Source organism: Protopterus annectens, chromosome 2.part2 (assembly GCF_019279795.1).
Source record: "Protopterus annectens isolate FY-2018-M chromosome 2.part2, PAN1.0, whole genome shotgun sequence".
NCBI classification, from domain to species: Eukaryota; Metazoa; Chordata; order Ceratodontiformes; family Protopteridae; genus Protopterus; species Protopterus annectens.
The window spans coordinates 833,615,724-833,635,767 of record NC_056730.1 but is presented as its reverse complement, the minus strand read 5'-3'; positions in this window follow the sequence as shown (position 1 = coordinate 833,635,767).

Here is a 20,044-nt window from a genome sequence, read left to right as displayed (position 1 = left end):
ATTTGCTAGTAAAGAATTCCATAACTGAATGAAGATTTGGACTTCACTCCCATTTAAGTGATAGCCTTTAACTTTGTGATGTATTATATATTTAATTTGATTTAAACTAGGAATGTAGTCTTTAAGTAAATTTAGTTTTAGTCTTAGATTTTTGACCAATGACATTTGTTGTGAAACAAAATCACATATTAACTTGTATCGATGGAAAATTAGAGAGATTTAACATCAAATTATTTAGCTTAAAAATGGAGTTTTGGTTTAATGATTAGAAACATTTCTAGGGCTTTATTACATTCAGAATGTTGAATAACTTACGGAATAATTGTAATTTACCTTATACGAAATGTGTGCATCTTGAGCTGTTTAATATTGTTTTGTTTTAGAAACAGGAGATCTAAAGGATTGCACTGGTATACTTATAATCGATTGTGCCTGATTTTAATTCACATTAGGCACCGTGTTGTTAATTCTGGAGAGTAGTTGACTATTCTCAATATTCTACTAGCATTTATAATTAGGTAATGCTGCTTGGGTAAAATTGGTTTATTGTAAGGTTTGCAAGTTGATATTGGTGAGAACATGAATTTAATTAAAGTGGAAGTAATAGTCTTAAAGAATTTCACCGGTAGCAGTTGAAAGGGGGAAATAAAATGAAAAAGGATTAAGCCAGCTTTAGAGAGAAAAGAAAAGTTTAAACTGTCCCATCTATTAATATTATTCACAATATTTGACCAAACATTTGCAATGTTATTCTTATATAAAGTTACGTCGTTATTGAAATATAACACCTAACTATTTCAGGGAATTATATATTTTAATCTCAGCCACTTTGTTGTTTTTATTAGTCATATCTCCAGCGGGTGCATGAAGCAGAGAATTTCACACTCAGTCTAGACTTACACTGAATGTTACATAGAAGAGTGAGGATATCACAGAAAGACTCAACTTTGTTTTTTTTTTGCAGAGGGCATGTTAATTAAAATGAAATAATTTAAGTTGACAAGTTTAACAATATGTAAGAATAAATCAACAGGCCATATGTTAGGTATAAAAGATCACACTAGTTACTCTCTGTGGTCAGACTAAAATAGACAGGACATATAAGCCTCATGGTAGCAACTCTAAACTAAAGGAAAGAGACAGAATCAGAAATCAGACATGTTATAAAAAGTCAAGGCAATTCAAGAAAATATAATAATAGCAGTGTGTGTGTGTGTGTGTGTGTGTGTGTGTGTGTGTGTGTGTGTGTGTGTGTGCAGCCTGTTTTCTATGGATAAGGAACTTTGAAGGAATAGTAATAAGAAACAAAGATTATATTGCATTTAAGAAGGTTGGAATTACAAGGCAGAGAAAAAGTGAAAACAAAAAGTTAAAAATATAAGAAATTAGAAATAAAATAAATAATGATACCGCAAGAATAATGGAATAATAGAGCAGAAAGATAAGGTAACAGTAAAGAAAAAGATTCATTATAATAGGAAATACTGGAAATTAACCAAGTAGCATATCAATGGTAAAAGGAGGCAAGGAAGGACAAGAAAGATAGTTGAGCAGCTGGTTGAGGTAAACATAGCAGAAAACAGTTAAACCTGAAACTAGTATTTGAATTGATACTAAGAACATTGCAGGATGTGACCTAATGAGAAAAATAAACATGTTAGAACATGGACTATTAGTACTGCTGCAAGAAAAATAAACTTTAAAACTGAAACTTATTTGAATTAGCCAGATGTAAGAAAAGTTTTAATTACCCCTGATGTTGCTCCTGCTAAAAATTTGTTAAAAGTATAAGATGAACCAGAAATGAAGACTTTTTGTGTAAAGGAAGCAAGTTACTAACCTGTTCAATGTGTTATTCTGCCTTTATGACTTTGTAAGATGCTATGAACTTTAATAGGAATGAATTGTGGAATTTTTAAAAATATTCTATCCATATGTTTTACATATTGTACAATCGTCACTCATGGTGCATTAAATATTCTACACAAGTGATTCACTCTTTTCAGTTTCTATTCTAAAAATTTGTATTCTTTTTTCGATCCTCCCCATCTTATACATTCCGTTTGCATGTCCTTATTACCTGTTCTCATTCTCCTCTTGCTGTTTTATATCCACCTCATATTTTATTTATTTATTTTTTTGCTCTGTCCAGATATCTCCTGTATAGATCCTCCTTCTAGAACCTGCCCCTTTTCCATTTTCTGGCTATTATGATTTTTAAATATGTTGCTACTAATGGTATTACTGTTCACTTTTTTCTGCCACTTTAAGTCTTCCTTTCCTAAAACCTACATGCAGAATTCCCATGCATTTTCCACTTTGATTCTCTGTTTCTTTATCCAGATTCTCAGTGCCTGTATCCAGATCTCCTGGGCCTTGCTATCCTTCGATAACAAATGCATCATGTTTGCCTCATCTATACCACACCTCCAACACTTTGAATTTACTTCCCTCTTTCTCTATTGTTTTTGGTGTGAGGCACCATTTGTTCAACACTCTCATTGTTTGGTCTCCCGCCCTGTGCATTCTCTGCAATTCTGTAATTCGAAGCTGCTGTAACATGGCTATAAAACAAAAGGGTTGCTAGACCTAAACCATGGCTTAATGATATTCTGACAGATGAATAAATGAGGGGTAAAAACTTGCTAGGAATGGTGTAGGCTCCAATAAAGAACAAGTTGTAGAGGAGAAGAAAATATCCCCCAAATAATGTTAAAATATACTACTCTGTTAGTAATGTGGCTCTGTATCCAAGCTTTTGAGGCAGGCCAACAGTAAGAGGGAGAATATAGGAGACTGAAAAAGAGATAGCAAGAAAGTACCCATGAAACACCAGTCGTATGAGCTGTGTTTCCTATCTCATAAAAAGTCAGTCCTATTTCCAAAGATATCAGATTGCCAAAACAGATTTATTCAGATGACAATGAGTTTTGTCTATGGCCTTAGATCCAATAGGGTATATACCTGCTACCTATTATAGATGTTGGTGCTTTGTCATTTATTAAAATCTGACACTTTGTGACATTGATAACTTTACCACTTTAGGCCTGAGTGTCCACTACTGCATCCTTAAACTCTTGCAAATTCATATTCGTTACGTTAGTATGCTGTCTATCTTAGTTTTGGCTGCCATCTTCCCAACTTTACTGTCTTCTCTAGTGAATCCTATTTGATTGGTTTGATTTAACTTTAGCCTATAGTGTCTTTTTGTATACTTCCAGTTAACACCCATAGCACCTTATGCCATCCAGATCTTTTTGGGGTCTATCATCTTTAACTAATTGACTTACTAGTTAATAACAGGCATTATTAGAAAGTGCAAGTAGTTATTAACAAAATTGCACTAAGTTTGTTAATGTATGATGGCCTGCAGTGAAGACATTAATTACTGTTTGCCACTTACTGTTCATATTATCATATTTGTTCATACTTTCAGAACTGAGAGACTTACATGTTATTGAAGGGTATAATATTAAATACCATGGTAAGAGACAGGAAAATTCATTGATGGTGTCCATTTATATCACACTTGTAAAAAACAATTTATATCTTCCCAATATTTTGTTAATAGTATGTAATCGTAGAACATATGAGACAATCAGCTTTCAATACCTTTTTACATCTCCAACACATATTTATGTTCTTGTTAAATTTGTTAATGATAGGCGGTGTAATGAAGGATCTGTGCATACATTTCCAAGTGTAAATTCTCCACTTTAAAGAAGATGTAGTTTTATAGGCTGATTCTAGAATATTAAGTTTATCTAGATCATTGGGAAGATGAGAATTAATTGTATTAAAGTAGTCTCAATATTTTCCAGGATGCTGATTTGTTTCATCTCTTAATATTTTATAAATATGTGATAGTGTAATATTAGCAATATTTGCATTTTGAGTGTTTATAGTTAGAAATAATATTATTTTTGGTATAGATTGTATTAAATCTCGGGGCGTTAAGTCTAAGGCATTTGATAAATGTTGTCTACATTCTTGTAAATTTAACCAATATATGTTTTCTATTTTAAATTCGTTTTTTAGGTCCTCTAAAGACTTAATTTGGTCCTTTCTCATTAATTGGGACCAATAAGTTAAACCTTTCTCTTTGAAAATTAACATTTTTGTGAGGTCTGTTGAGAGTATAAGGCCTTGAGTGAAGGATATTGGATAGAGAAGAAAGAAGCAAACTTAATAATTTGTAAACGTAAAGATGTAATTTCTAAATGTTTTTAAAAGAGTTAGCATATAGTATGATTTATATGATTTAACTGATTGTGCTACAAAGAAATCTTTTATCATCCATAGGATAGAATTCTTTATTATTAGTGTTTTTGATTATTTAGTAAGTTGCATATCTTGAGAGTTATTCAATGTTATTCATACAACTAATTATACAATTAAGCACATGTTTTCATATTTCTGTAAATATTGCAATTAAACATGCACTCAGAGAGGAATTTCTTGCTGTCATGTGAAAGCCTATGCCTGGTTGACATAAGTGCTCTAACAGTATATGTCTATGTTGTATAACTTCCAAGCTATAATAGTCTATTTGTGAAGGAATAGCAAAAATGTTATTCTGGGTTTGTGTGAACTATTAATGTGTTATTTTTTTATGGAAATACTTTGAGTACACTATTACCACTGTAAAGTATACATACTTATTACTGCTGAACTTCTAAGTGTACAGTTTTAATAGCGTTTGTTGTTCAGAAATATGTATATTTCTTTATATAATGTTTTAAGTTGATTTTTCAGAAAATGCTGTGGAATGCAAGGATGTATGTAAGCTGCTAGAGCTGTGATATTCTGTATCACATAGGTATTAATGAGTTGAAAGTTCAAAGAATTCTCAAAAGTCTTTCCCAGTGCATAACCTTGCTTAAACTCCAGCTCTCAAAGCCATATGCCATTATTGGGAGAACCAAAGAATAGACTATATAGACCTTTATTGACAATGTGGTATTTTGTTCTTTAATATCTTATCCAAATTTGTCATAGAGTTCTTCTCAAGAAGCAAGTGTCTTTTAATTTTGAAGACTGCAGTCACCAACCATCAGGAGGATATATTTCCATAAGAACAAGATATTTGATTAAAGTGAGAGATAGAAATATAAGAAATGGAAAAGAGGATGAACTACAACTTTGAAAACATGAAATAAACTAGCTGGACAAACAAATTAAACATATTGTGAAATGAGATCATGAAAAAGTTTAAGAAAATTTATAGAAAGATATTGAGCATAATAGGGAACCATTTTATAGATACATACGATATGGAAGGAGTAAAGATGTACAAAATGATAAACTGTGTGCAGATTCTAAAATTTATTCTCAGACACAACAGATTATAACTTTATTTACAAAATCTTATACAAAACAATTTGGCTCCACAAAGGGAGCAATACGTTGTCTTAGTAACATCCCAGTAACCTCAGATACTGGAATCAAAATAGATTATATTGAAAAAAAAACTATGCAAACTGGATCCAAACAAAGCCCTGGGACTAGGCAGAATTAATAATAATGGCCTTAGAACACTTCAGCAAGAACTTACAGAATCATTATATCTATTATTTACTAGATAGTATACATATGGGGAGATTCCTGAAGGTTGGAGACATGCACTTATTAAACCTATCTTTAAGGGAAAGGTAAGTAGGGCAAACCCAGAGTCATACAGACCTTTGAGTCTACTTTCATGTTGTGGAAAAATAATGGAGAAGGTGATATTGGATATGTTATTGTCAGAATTGGAAAGGTTGGGACTTGAAGCCATATATCAGCATGCATATGCTGCAAATAGATCCATTACTACCTGTAACATGAAATTCTAAAGCAAAATAATAACATCTATGAATGAAAAATTGTGCTGTGATGTAATTTAAATAGATTTAACTTCAGCATTTGATAGGGTCATACACAAAACACTGATCAATAAATTAGAATAACTAGGTACTGATGTACTCTTGATAAGATGGACAGCTGCATGGCTTACAAATAGGACATGGCAAGTATCGCACAGCATCTGGAGGGGTGAAATTCTTGATTATATTCATGGTGTCCCACAGAGCACAGTCCAAGGTCCATACTTGTTTAGATGGTATCTTTTTCATCTGAGATGTTCTACAGTCTGTATGCAGTTAACTTGAAATTGCATAAACAGATTACATGTGCTACAGATAGGGGATGTCTGAAAAAAGAACTTGACTAAACTGACCATTTGGGCACATGAGAATAATTTTCTGATACATACATCAAAATCTAAGCACATAAAATTTGGGAAACATAAAATGAAAAGCTAATAGTTAATATAGCACACAGTGACTGAAACTAGATTTGTTGACGGACCTGAGTATATATAGGTAGAGTCTGCTTTGAGTTTTTCTTATCACGTCAACCAATTAGTTAATGATAGTTATAGAACTTTAGGTTGTATAAAAATATTTATAAAACCTATGAAATCAGAAATGATGAAGTTGTTGTTTGTTAGTTACATTAGACCTAAATTTGAGTATGGAATGACAATATGGAAACCATGTAAGAAAACAAGCATGAGTAAAGTGTAAAGAGTGCAGCAAAAATATACCAAGGACATACATGGTTGTAAAAATTTAAGTTATTATGAAAGACTAAAATATTTGAATTTGTACAGTGTCTCCTACAGATATTTATGTGGACACCTTATCTGTTCTGTTGTCCCCACACACGCTTTTTTGAGGTTCTGCCATTCTTCTTCAGCTTCACCTATTTCCTCTTCTTCTTCTTGAGGTGCTAAAGCCCTGAATAATTCCTCAAATTGTTGTGCTTTCTCTCCAGTCAACTTCCAGGTCTTCAGCCTGGTCTCTGTTGACCTTACAGCCTTCTCTGACCACTGCTTGCAGTTGATCATGGCAAGCAGTGATTTATGCCTGTGGGTCAACTGTTTTCACTGGTATGAGTTTGCAACCACTGATTCTACTCCAGTGTCCTTTTCTTACTAGGGACAAGTCTACCTGACTTGCATGTTGGCCAGTGTGATGCCCCAGCACTGGCCCAGTAGTCAAGGAGCCTCAGTTTCACCATTGGCAACAGTGGTGGATGTACACACTAGGAGGATGGCAAGTACACACACAGTAAAGTGCAATTTCCCTTAAGAGCACACAGAGACCACAGGCAGTGTGGGGCTGGTTTTGACCTCTTTCTCCGGATCCCCAATAAGACTTCCCACTGGCACAGCTATAGAGTTGAGATCTCAACTGAGTGGCCAAGCTAAGACCTCCAACACCCTCTCTGTCCAACCAGTGCTTTGTGTCCCTGCCCAAATAGCTGACACACACACACACACTCATTGAGAATTGATTTATGCACAAACACAGACACACACACACACACACACACACACACACACACACACACACACACACACACACACACACACAAGCACACACACATGCACAAGTGCACACACACACACACACACACACACACACACACACACACACACACACACACACACACACACACCTGAGAAAGGCTGACACAGGTTTACTAGCTATGCCCCCTTCTGCCCAGACTATAAGATAGTTTTGACTGCCACCAGCCACTCTTTATCAGCTACTTTCAGGCCCTTAACAAAGGGTGTCCAATCTCACGGTGTAATGTTACTATTAATCCAAATGGTAGTTTGACCAAGAGCAAGGCAAGAGAAATTACTGTACCCTAGTTAACTTACTTACAGAACAACAAGGCAAGACAGATGTGGTGAATGAGTTTTCCAGCTGATGCTGTCAGGTCAAAGACAAAATACAAAATGCACTACCTCTCTCAGAGAGTTCTTGAATTAATATCTCAAATATTGCTGCTGGAATACTTGCAGCATGACATCACTTCTTCTCATCTGACTATCCCAGGTGAAAATCCCCATTGCAGCTAGTAGCAATTAGCATCTCTCTGTGAAAATACATAAACAAGAAATTCTCTTAGATCTAAGGCAAATGGTAAAAGTCGTAAAATAATTTACATTCCTCCACATTTAAAGGCAATACAAAAAACTTCTAGTTCTAGATGTTATGTTTCCTGTTGCACTGAAACCATCTTTTATGGTGCAGTCATAAAATAATTTGATTTCAACTATTTTTCTGAAATTTTGCAAGTTAACCTTCTATGTGCCAGTTCCCACTGTTAAAATATATACATTTACACAGTTACAACAGTTTATATAAATGTCTGCTCTTTAACAATAGGGTACACTGTGAATACATGTTTAAGCTGAGTACTCTACAACATATCTCTTTAAGCACACATCTGTACAACCATCTTATATGACATGCAGTTCTAATACATTTGTAACACAAACATATGAATCATGTTGATGTTCACAAATGACACATACCCATTTACAAAATTGCAGGCAACTGTGCTGGAAGTATCTCCTTCTGTCACACTTCTATATAAATCATATTAATATTCACAAATGAGATATAATTATTTACATAACTCCAGAAAGCTGGGCTGGCAGTATCTGCTTCTGTCACAGCCAGTCTTTTATGTGATCTTGTGACTGTCTCTCTTTCTGAACCACGTGATGGCTACTTTCAACAATCAAGAACTATCAACTATCATTGGCCAGACAGAAGCCTAGAATGGCCCCTCCTTCTTTATTGCTGTTGCCCCACCCAGACAGTCCTTATATCCTATTCTGTCTTTTCCGATATATGCATTCAGGTCATCCATTATCAAGACTAATTCCCGTTGCCATTATTTAATTAGTTTTTTCTGCAAATGCTGTCTGAATGCATTCTTTTCCTCTCTATTTGCTGAACTGCCCTTCCATCATGTCTCCTCAATGCATAGGATGTCCAGCTTCCTCCTTATCATCATGTCACCCACTTCCAAGCTGCATTCTGTTAGTAAAACTACATTTAGTGTAGACATTTTTAGTTTATGTTAGGCTTGATTTGTTTTACGTCCAGCTTTCACTCAAGAGAGCTACTCCAGGTAATCCATGCTGGGCAGCTTGACACTAGCTGGCCAGTAGCTTATTGTCCCAGGGCTGCTGGGCTTTATGGTAGGCACATACTGGCTACAGGTCACTGTGTAGAGTCTGTGCTGGTGCCCACAGCTTTAATTTTGTTATGGTGAGTTTGAGATGGAACCACTCAGCCTATTTTTCTGAGGTGGGAGGAGCCCCACAGGGACACAGGCAGAACATGCAAACTCCAAACAGGCATTGACCAGAGGTCAGGATCTAACCTTGTACTTTGTGCTTGGGAAGCAAGGACCTTAACAGTTATACCAACTGGTCTAACATAAAGTTTACATTCTGAATTCAGCAAGAAAGGAACAATCAGCTACCTAACATAGTTCGGTTACCCTTTTGGGAGGACCCTCCAGAATGCTACATTAGCCTTGAGATTGAGACCACCATTGTTGCCCCACTTCCTTGCACAAATAACTATAAAAAGAAAGACCTCTGCAGGGATGAAGACTCCACTTCTAAGGGGAAGAAGGAAAGAGAAGGGAAGGACCCACAAACGTGGGGAGGCTATACTAGTCTTACAGCAAAACGGAGAGAATAAGGACACCTGGTGAGGATTGTGCCAGTAGAAAGACAGGTTACTCTCAGGGAAGTAACAGACTAAGACCTCATAGTAGAGAGATATGCATAAGATCCCTAAAGGAAAAAGTTCTCTATGAGGAGATGGATGCAGCCTCACCAATGGCACTGCATAACCAGCTCAGGCTAAATCTTCATCTTGTTCCACACATGGTATCTGGACAGAATATGTAACAGCCCCATACATAGAGACGAGTTCCAACAACAGGCATCTAGAACATCTCAGATACTTACAGTAAGTCAACTAAAGCAACACTGGGTACCTTAATATCCCCAAGGATAATTCCTTCAAATTGATACAAGTTGAATGCTGCCTAGCTGCTCAGAACTCCTTCTGAAGGTTACTACTAGAAGCTGGCAGGGGTCAAAGAAAAGAGAACTAGCTAGGAAGCAAAAAGAACTGATTCATCCCTTCACAAAGAGAATCAGCAAGACTGACCATCCTCAAAAACTCAAGGGCAAAAGTGAGTCATAAGCCACTCCACCCTATAACCCAGTGGAGTCAAGGGCAATGAATCTCTCTACTTACAGATAAACAAGGGGTAGAAGGGCTATGGTCAGGAACCTCAGACATAAATCTTATTTCCCCAAACCTTCTGAGCTAGCCTGTGCCCCATGAGGAATTAGGGGACTGTAATTCCACAAACAAAGCTCTCAAAGTCTTGCAGATACTTCATCCTCTGATGCCTAAGTTAACTTTGTCTCAAGGGCTACTTCCCAGCTTCTGTATTACATATCTGGGGGAGGTGATCCTGACAGACTTTACACAGAACCTCAGTCAAGTCATAACAACTACTAGAGGAACCAATGCTAGAAGTCAAAAGCTCCAGTGTGGCATCAGGATTTCCTGAAAAGGATGGGGGGAAATGCCTGGCCATCTCCATATTCAGAAAGCCAACTAATGAACTACCTGCTATGCTGAGAAGAGTCCATAAGAAGCTAAACTTCTGTAGTAAATGATGTTTATGGACACCATCTACAGACCAATACTGCTCAGTGGAGATCAGGCAAGGCACCTAGCCACCCCATATGCCACCCATAGGGAACAGAGAGACTAGAAGTATGAGGAGTTCCTTGGATTCTGCAGGAGCACTTTGAAGCCTCACACTCAAACTGGCACCAAGGGTTCAAAAAATTAGTGATTTACCTTGTACCCTCAGTAATTCTACCACCAGCCTGCAATGCAGGATGCTAAGGCACCATTAGTAAGGAATAGTACATCAGCAACATGACATCCTGGACTCCAGCAACTCAGGCCACACAAATGCAAATATAGACATACCCAAGTAAGGTTGCCTTCCTATACGGAAGAAAGAGTTGGCTAAGAAATTAAGGGAAATTCCAAGGTTCCCATAGTCAGAGAAGCCCCACTACAAGGAACACAGTTGAGGATCTAAGGTTGATTTCATTAAAAATCCATTCATCACATGAATCTTAGGCTGGGAAAACCATAGGTAGATCTCTCCCTGAAGAGCTGATGCAGGGATGGTGGTTGTCTTATACAATGCATGACTCATCACTATCACCTGGAACAGTCCAGAGACTAAAGCAATTACAGCCATCCAATACTAGAGCCACAAACTAGAGTACAAAAATTAACACCGACAACTTGTACCTTAAGAGAAGGGATAACGTTACAAGAATCTCCTACCATCACAGAAAACAAAACAGAGAATGATGATGTCTCAGATGACCAAAATTAGAAGTCCTCATCTGAGGGATGGTAGATGAAGAACTCCCCATTCCTAGAAGTGAAGCAGCATTAGCCATGGATGACAGACTATGGGCCTGTTCTGACGCTTCCTGTTTGTACCCTGTGGAAAAGTGGAAAGAGCAAAATCTGCATGAGGAGATGACTAGAGAGGATTTCCACCCCCCTCTGCTGGACTTTTCAGGGAATATTTCACTCAGGAAGGAGACTAGGAAAGCTACCTAATCCCCAGAGCCATAAAGATCTGGGATGTGGAAGGACTGTGGCCAGACATAGCCTGTTGAGAAAGGTTTGCTTGACCATGAGTGAGGATAAAATTCTAGGTCCTTTGCTTAGACTGCCAGTGTTAGAACTCAGAAAATTAGTAAGTTGTCCGTCTCAAGGATGAAGGGACAGCTTACTGTCAAAAAGGAAATTAAATGGGAACAGACGCCCCTGTTGAAAATAACACATTCTTGTCAAAGGGAGCTTCAAACAGGAGGCTATTGAAGCTGCTTCCTAGAAGGGGAAATATGGGTCTATATCAGAAACCCGAAAGCTGAATTAAGCAAATCTGTGTACATCATCACAAAAAGGTTGATGTACGAAATGAGCGAACACCGTAAACGCTGAAAAGGAGAACGACGAACAGAGTTCTTCAGCCAGCAGGGTGATTGTGGGGATGAGGAAGTAAATCCTTTTCCCCACTGTAGTGCGGTCTCGGAGTTGGTATATTTAAGTAGGGGGGGTGGGGAGTGCAGGGGGGCTTGCCCCCCTTCAAAAATGTTTTAAAAGTGTCTTACTTTAGGTTTTTTGGGTTGGGTTTATCTTACCTGTATCGCGCTGTTGCTTCATGTATCGTGTTCAGCATTCTCCCTTTCGGCATTTACTATGTTTGCTCATTTCAGTCATCGACCTTTATGTGTAGATGAACTCAGATTCACTTAATTCGGCTTTCGGGTTTATAATATAGACCCGTAAATACAGCATGAGTTGGACTGATTTGGCACTCCTGGAGAGAGGAAGTGCGTGTTTTGAGAGATGCTACTGACAAAGAGTAAATCGTTATAAGACTCAGTAGCCTAGGAAACTCTAATCTATGAATCTTTGAAAGCAGTACCATTAGTTACCTAGCTATGCCTGCTTTCCTCATTGATGCAACTACTGCTGAAGAAAAGATTCTTTCTATCCCTGCTAGGGACTATCAGCAGAATGACCAGGGCTTCTTTCAACAGGGGGATGGGCTGAATCCTCGACAGGTAAATCCCATAGCTGGGGCCCCTAAGGTACAATGCAATAGAGAAAGAAGCCTTCTTGTCTTTCTATCCAAATTTTGAGATATCTTTTCTGTATGCTGCTGTGCAGGAACACAGCGTGATGATGGAGAGTACTAGAAGCCCTATAAGACCACTCAGATGTCAGCTTTGAAATGTTGTGAAATGACTGTATTCAAACAGCTGGAGGACACTAAAGGTTACTGGTTCTCCTGGATTCTGCAAATGCAGTAGAGTGAAGGTGCATCCATTGTTTTGCTATGATGTCAACAAAGGCTTGTTTCAGGGGGGTACAATAGGATAACCCAGTGATAATGCAGCTCAGGCCCAGCCTGGGATTAGGATTATAACAAGCCTTCATGTGTCACATAACCTCCTCAAAGAACATATTATTCCCCAGTAGCTGGAGAAATTCAGGGATTCTGAAACTTCTTCTGCCTTGGGAATGAAGACCCTCCCACTTAGTCTCCCATTGGAGCTAGCCAGGTACAGATCATTGAGCCTTTAATTACTGGTTATGAGTTATGCTTATGTAAGTGTGAGCATATGCTCCACATACCTGATGAGCTGATCAGATTGAAACCACTTGTGATCATGTTCATGCCAAAGACAGTGCATGAAGTAGAGGAAGTGCATGCAATGGGACATAGGTGGTGAACCTAAGGCTGAAATTCAATATATGTGATCTACAGCTGCACAAGTATCCAAACTCTCCTGACAGTGCTGTGTGACCTGGCTAGGCCCACTCTGCAATTCCACCTCTACCAAGACTGACTAGTCCTTATCAACTGAGGATGAGGCCATAGGATAAGTAGCCCCTGCCACAAGTAGTCCCTATCCATATCCCTATCCATATCCATTTGACTCTAGGAGACAGTTCCAGCAATCATACTGTGTGGTCACAAGTTTTAACTGATTATATGGGAGACATGGCATGAGCAAGACAGGAAGCAATCTTCAAGGGTGGGACCTGGGGCTCCTCAGAAAAAAATGAAGACTAGATTTAAATCAAATGCCCAGTAGTCAGGCATAATGTCTGCCCCCAAATGACCTATGCTACTGCAAATACTGCAGCTCTACAGCTTGGAGATGTAGACAGAGCAAGTCCTCAAAGCAAAGTCTCTGGTGAATCTCAAACCCACTTGGACTCTCCCATTAATCCTATGAGGAACTTCCTATTTTTGCTCTTCTCAGATTTAGAAATATATCCTGAGAATTGCCAAAGAATTTTTTACTAGCAATAGCAGCAGCAAAAATCAAGGTTCAAACGCTATGACCAGCCAAAAAGAAGAAGAAAAAAAAAAAGGCAGGTTGTTTAGGGAACAAACCCCAGCTGGTAAATATTTGAAATGTCAGGACCTGCTAGAACAAGTGACAAAATGCAGAGACTGAATGGCTGAAAGAATGGACTTACATATGCTAAATTCGAAATGCCATTTCTTGGAATATTCCCTTTCTTCTGAGGTATGGCAATCTCAAAGTTGGTATACATAAGTTCAGTTGGTATTAGGGGGTGCAGGGGTGTTGCCCCCCCCCCCCTGCAAAAAGAAGTTTTAAAGAGAAGAGCGATTTTTGAGTTTCATTCTTCTCTGGGTTTTTAGTCTTTTTTTGTCTTTTCTGCACTCGACATTTCAAGTGCCAGCATTTCAATAGGGAGCCAGCACAAATACATAGTTAAAGTGGGGTCTACTTTACTCCCACGAAAGCCGAATCGGTTGAATACAATTCGCACAAACCATAACGAGCGAAATGCTAATACGTCGAATGCAGTAAACCGTGAAATTCAAAATCTCGATCTCTCATAGTTGGCCAACCCCATCGCCCGCAACATACTACCTACCAAAACACAGTAAAAAACAACACATACACACACTAACCAAAACTGTACTTCTAACCCTAAAGTAAAGCACTAAAACCCTACTTCTAACCCTACACTAAACCCTACATACAGAACTATCTATGCACTATCCTTAACCCCTCCCTAACCCTAAGGTCCGTACTACCGCACACTTACCCTACTGAGCTATACCCAAACAAATTAAATATTCCACATACATTCACTTAACAAAACCCTGCACTAAACCTTACATACATTACCTATCTATGCACTTACCTTAACCTGCACCCTAACCCTATGGTCCGTAACTATCGCACACTTACCTTACAGAGCTATTCCGCAGATGGGCCAACTATGCGAATTCGATACTTCCAGTTTTGCAGTTTAGTGCATTCGACGCACTCACATTTCGCTCATTATGTGTCTCGTGAATTGTATTCGACCGATTCGGCTTTCGCGGGAATAAAGTAGACCCGTTAAAGTGTAGCGTGTGAGGATGACTGATTGAGAGGATAAAAGCATCCACCCTTATACTTGAAAAAAAAAAGTGTTTTGCATTTCCTGTTACAGCTATGAAGCACATAAACAAAACTATAATACTGTAGCCAAGGTGAGACAGGTATAAGAGGTTGAAAATGTTATATTATTACTGCCTACATCTTATATAAAGCTGTGGCTCTACTGGTAGGGTCTGAATTTTGTGTTAAAACAAATATGACTATAAATGATTATAGAATTTTACATTCTATCAGTAACCCCTGTGTTGAGGTATATCATATAACTATGTTAAAACTCTGAGTTATACAGATGATCCTGAACATCCATGCATTACTAAAAGAAACAGAGGAAGTCCTATGAAATGTACAGGTTCTCTTACATAAATATGAAAGAAAGTGTTTACAGACATCACTGTGCACAGGCACATGGGAATATGAATACCTGTGGTTCAGTTACATGCAATCAAGCAATAATTACAGAAGGTGGAAGAAATAAGAACATGGTTACTAGTGAGCAACTTCTTTGCTAAGTGTGAAATAGAAAAATCTAAAGATATTATTGTAGTTAGGTTTTAGAGCACTAAATAAAATCACTATATATATATATATATATATATATATATATATATATATATATATATATATATATATATATATATATATATATATATATATATATATATATATATATATATATATATATATATATATATATATATATATATATGCATGTATAACCTACCCTGTACCTGTGTTGTTATGTGACAAAGGTATATTTTTCACTTCATATCAGAGTACAGATGAAAACATTCCTGACATGGCAGATTTGCAGATAAGCAATGAAAAATCTAAAAAAGTACAATGGTGTTGGATAATACAGTAAGCAGGACAAGTGAAAGTATAGCCAGAGCAGAGAAAGAGACTGATGAGCAGGGAGAACTGTCCCTTACCCATACCTTGAGCTGGAGAATGATTTATTATACAGGATGGAAAAACACAAAATTACTACACTGTTTCAACTGTCACTTAGGTTCATAGGTAGGTACTAGGCTATCAACACTGAGGTCTATATAAGCCTAGCCAAAAAAGGTTCCCTGGCTTTCGCCATCCAATAAAATTATTTTCCTGTGCCCCTGTCAAGCAGTGCTGCAGAAGTGATCCCAGGGTGAATTATCTATTTCCCATCCAGTCATCAAGATTTTCCTTAGAGGGCCAAGGGACCTATATAGGAAATTCACCCCGGGGATCATGTCAGTCGCCCTGCTAGACAGAGGCCCAGAGAAGTAAATATTGTGGGAAAAAAATTCCAGGGAATTTTTATGGCTAGGCTTGCATAAGCCTTAGGGCCAATAGCCTAGTACCAACCTATGAACCTATGAACCTAATGAGGAGCTTTGCTTGACATGAATGGGAAGTTTGTTCCAGAGCATGGGAAGTCTCTGGGACAGGAATCTATCCCTCCAGCATGTTTTGTTTATTGTGGTGACAAGGTTTAGGTCCCTGGAGTGTGTAGTTCAGAGAGATTGGGATTTCTTTAAGCAGAGATCGCCTTTGACTAGGTGATATGCGACAGAGTAGAACTGGAGGTTTTTGAGATGGTCTGCATATGGCATCTGTTTGAGGCTGGTAATTGTCTTAGTGAGGTATTTCTGTGGCCTTTACAATAGTTGTAGGTGTCTTATGAGATATATGCCAAATGGGACATTGTACTCTATATGGGTCTGATGAAGGATAAGTAGAGAGGAACAATGACCTCCTTTTTTCTAGACGAGAACCCTTTTGTGATGAGGTGTGCCACGTAGAAGGATTTTCTGACTACTGTGGCAATGGGGTTATCAAAGGAGAGACTACTGTCCACCTGTGTCCCGAGGTCTGTTATCAGACTTTCAGTGTTTAGTGAGCTACCGCCTATGTGGTAGTTAATGGATACCGAGTTTTTCCCAAAGGGGATGACAATGCATTTCTTGGCATTGAGCTTTAGGCCATAACTTTGACACCAATCATCTGTCTCTGTGAGGCCCTTTTGTAGAATGTCTACATCATTAGGTGATTCTATTATGGCTCCCAGTTTGCAGTCATCTGCAAACTTTGTTAGCCAAAGACCTTCTGTGTTGGCCTGCACTTCAGAAAAGTAGATGCCGAACAGGAGAGGACCCAGGACTGAACCGTGTGGTACTCCACTTGTCACTGGCCTGAAGTTGGACTTGGAGTCAGCTATTTTAACTTTGTGGGTTCTGTCAGTCAGCCAGTTAGCTGCCCATCTTGTGACATAGGGCTTCCCATTTGACTTCCCAAACTTTTTAGAATACTTGAGATAAAACTGGTACATAATCATATTTTAGGAGGACACTTAGGGATAGACACAACTAAAACTTGAATTTAGGAAGAGTTTATTGGTCTGGTGTGATGGGCCCCTGCTCCAGGCCAGCAATCAAAGAGACTCAATCCTCACCACTGACTCTGGGGAAGGACGGTCACTAAGAGCAAAGATAGAGTCACATAGTATTTTCAGATGCAGCTCCCTGCACCAAGCACAATTTCCCTTAAGAGCACACAGGGAGCATGCTCCAGACCTGGGGATGGACTCTCTTTCTCTCTCCAGGCCCACACAAAACTCCCCACTGACCATTTTGGAGCTCTGTGTCCCTATTTTTAGTAGCTGACACACACACTTGGATACTTGAGTCTCACACACACATACACACCTGGGAAGAGCTGGTACAGATCCACTAGCTGTGCCCCTTTCTGGCCAGACTCTGAGGTAATCATGCTGCCACCAGTCAGCTACATTAAGGCTCTTACAAATGGTACCTGATTATACTGTGTAAAATTAATACCAATACAAATGGTAGGGTGTGACCAAAGCAGCAAAGCTTTTGAGAGCAGCCATGGTGTCACTAAAACAAACACAAGTACTTTCAAGATGTTAAACATATTCTATAAAGGACCAACCACAATGAAAGGTATTAAATTATTTAATGATAAATAATAAAACAGAAAACAGGATAATACAGAATACAATAAACAGCAGAGTTTCATTGACAGAGATATAAAAATAATACAGTTTGATAGTTTCTCACAGATGCAGAAAGCAATGCTAAACTATACTCACTAAATGTCCCTGACTGACTAAAGAATTACTGTTCCCCTGACTACTTGCTAAAGCAAGGCAAGCTGATGTGTGCTGAGTGTCTTACCACAGGAAAAGCCAGATAATGTCTCTTTCTGCCTGTATGGATGTGTGAGATATATCCTGTCAGAGATCTTTCCTGTCAGGTTACAAGGTACTGCTGTGAGAGTTCCAAAGAAACCAGATGCTGGTTAGAGGATAACATCACCTCTGGTCACCTGACTCTGGTACAATAGACACACACACACACACACACACACACACACACACACACAGCTTTGCTAAGATCTGTGGTAGCATCTGAAAGCTATAACACAGTTTCAAACTTTCCACCATTCCAGGGTTCTCTGATAAGCATACACATTTGATCACTTACAACAATGCAACCTAATATACATGCATACATTATTTCTGTCCAGCAGGACACACTGTTGATGCCTTTTTAACAGAAGCAACTTTATAAATACATTTTTAACTCAAACACCTGTGCAATCAGTGTGATAGTCAAATAACATAAAATGCTTTACAAAGCTCCAGCTAGCTATGCTGGCATATGTACACATGTACTGCCCTACTCTCCCTGGCACAGATGGCACTACCTCATAACATCACACCTGGTTTAATGAAAAACCTTAAGAATGTCTATATAGTGTACCTAGAATGCTGAAAGATTGCAGTGCATCCTGTGTTCATTAGCTGACTGTTCTTGATGCCTATTATTGAAGCCCTGTTTGAGTAGATAGCTACGGATCTTGTAGTTCCATTGGGACAAGTCTAGTAATGGCTAACAGTACCTTCTGGTGATTATTACTCTGCTATGGCATTTTTTATGAGACAGTACCACTCTGAAAATCCAGTAGTATGCAAATAGCTAAAGATTTGCTAGTATTACTTTTTTGTCAGGTAGGAATACTCAAAAGAAATGTACAAACCAGGAAACACCATTTATATCCAGGGTAATGTTTTAGCTTTGATGGTGTTTTAATGTAAAATTGTTAAGAATTTCACTGTAGCACCCTCAAACTGAGGGGTTACAGAAGCAGTTTAATAACACTCTGAAATCTGTGCTAAAGATGGTTATAGAACAAGGTGTCAAGAAATGGGATCACTTACTGTTTTACCTTGTGTTTACTGCAAGAAAGGTATCTCAAGCTTCAGCAGAATTTATCTATTAGAGTGAGAACATGAACGAGACCATCACTTCAATTTTTACTAGACACAGCAAAGGAGATTTGGAAGGAAGAGAGAAATCCCATTTAAATGTGTAATAGCATCCTAAACAAACTTGCAAGATAGGTTGAAAAACTGCAATGTGAATAGTAAAGGAAGCATACAAAGGGCATAAAAATACAACAGAATGTGCTTAACAGGAATGCCTAACTCAGGAAGGTTGAAGCAGGGGTGAAAGTGTTAGTGTTGGACTTATGCTGAGAATAAATTCCTGGAAAGATGACAAGGACCTTTTGAGATGACAGAAAACAAAAGGAATATGTGAATTATGAAATAAGACAGACTGGAAAGAGAAGACCTGGGCAGATATATCACATAATGTTTTGAAGCCATGGATGGAAGGTGAGGCTTATAGGTACATAGGTTCATAGGTAAGCACTAGACTTAGCTGCTTTTGTGGGCTATTTTATGTCAAGCCAATTTCCCTTTTTCTGTTCAAAATAACTTATCCCATTTGGTTATAGATTGTCCTTAACATACCATGGTCAATAGGAATATATTATTCCTAATAAGAATAACTAGATACCATAGATAATTTTCGGGGACCTATGCATTAGGAGCTACCTTTATCTATTTGTAGTAAAAGGGGCAGTTCTGAGGGACATTTTTTGTTTCCTATCTATTGATATATGTTGCACTTGAAAATAGACAGGGATGAACTTTATTTTATGCAGATGGAGAATCTTTTCCACAGCAGTGGTATCCTCTGCAAAGTATACCTGTCCTTCCAAACCATTCTGCTGATGCTGCAGAAGAGGTTTAGATCCCTAGACAGAGTATTTCTGATGCAA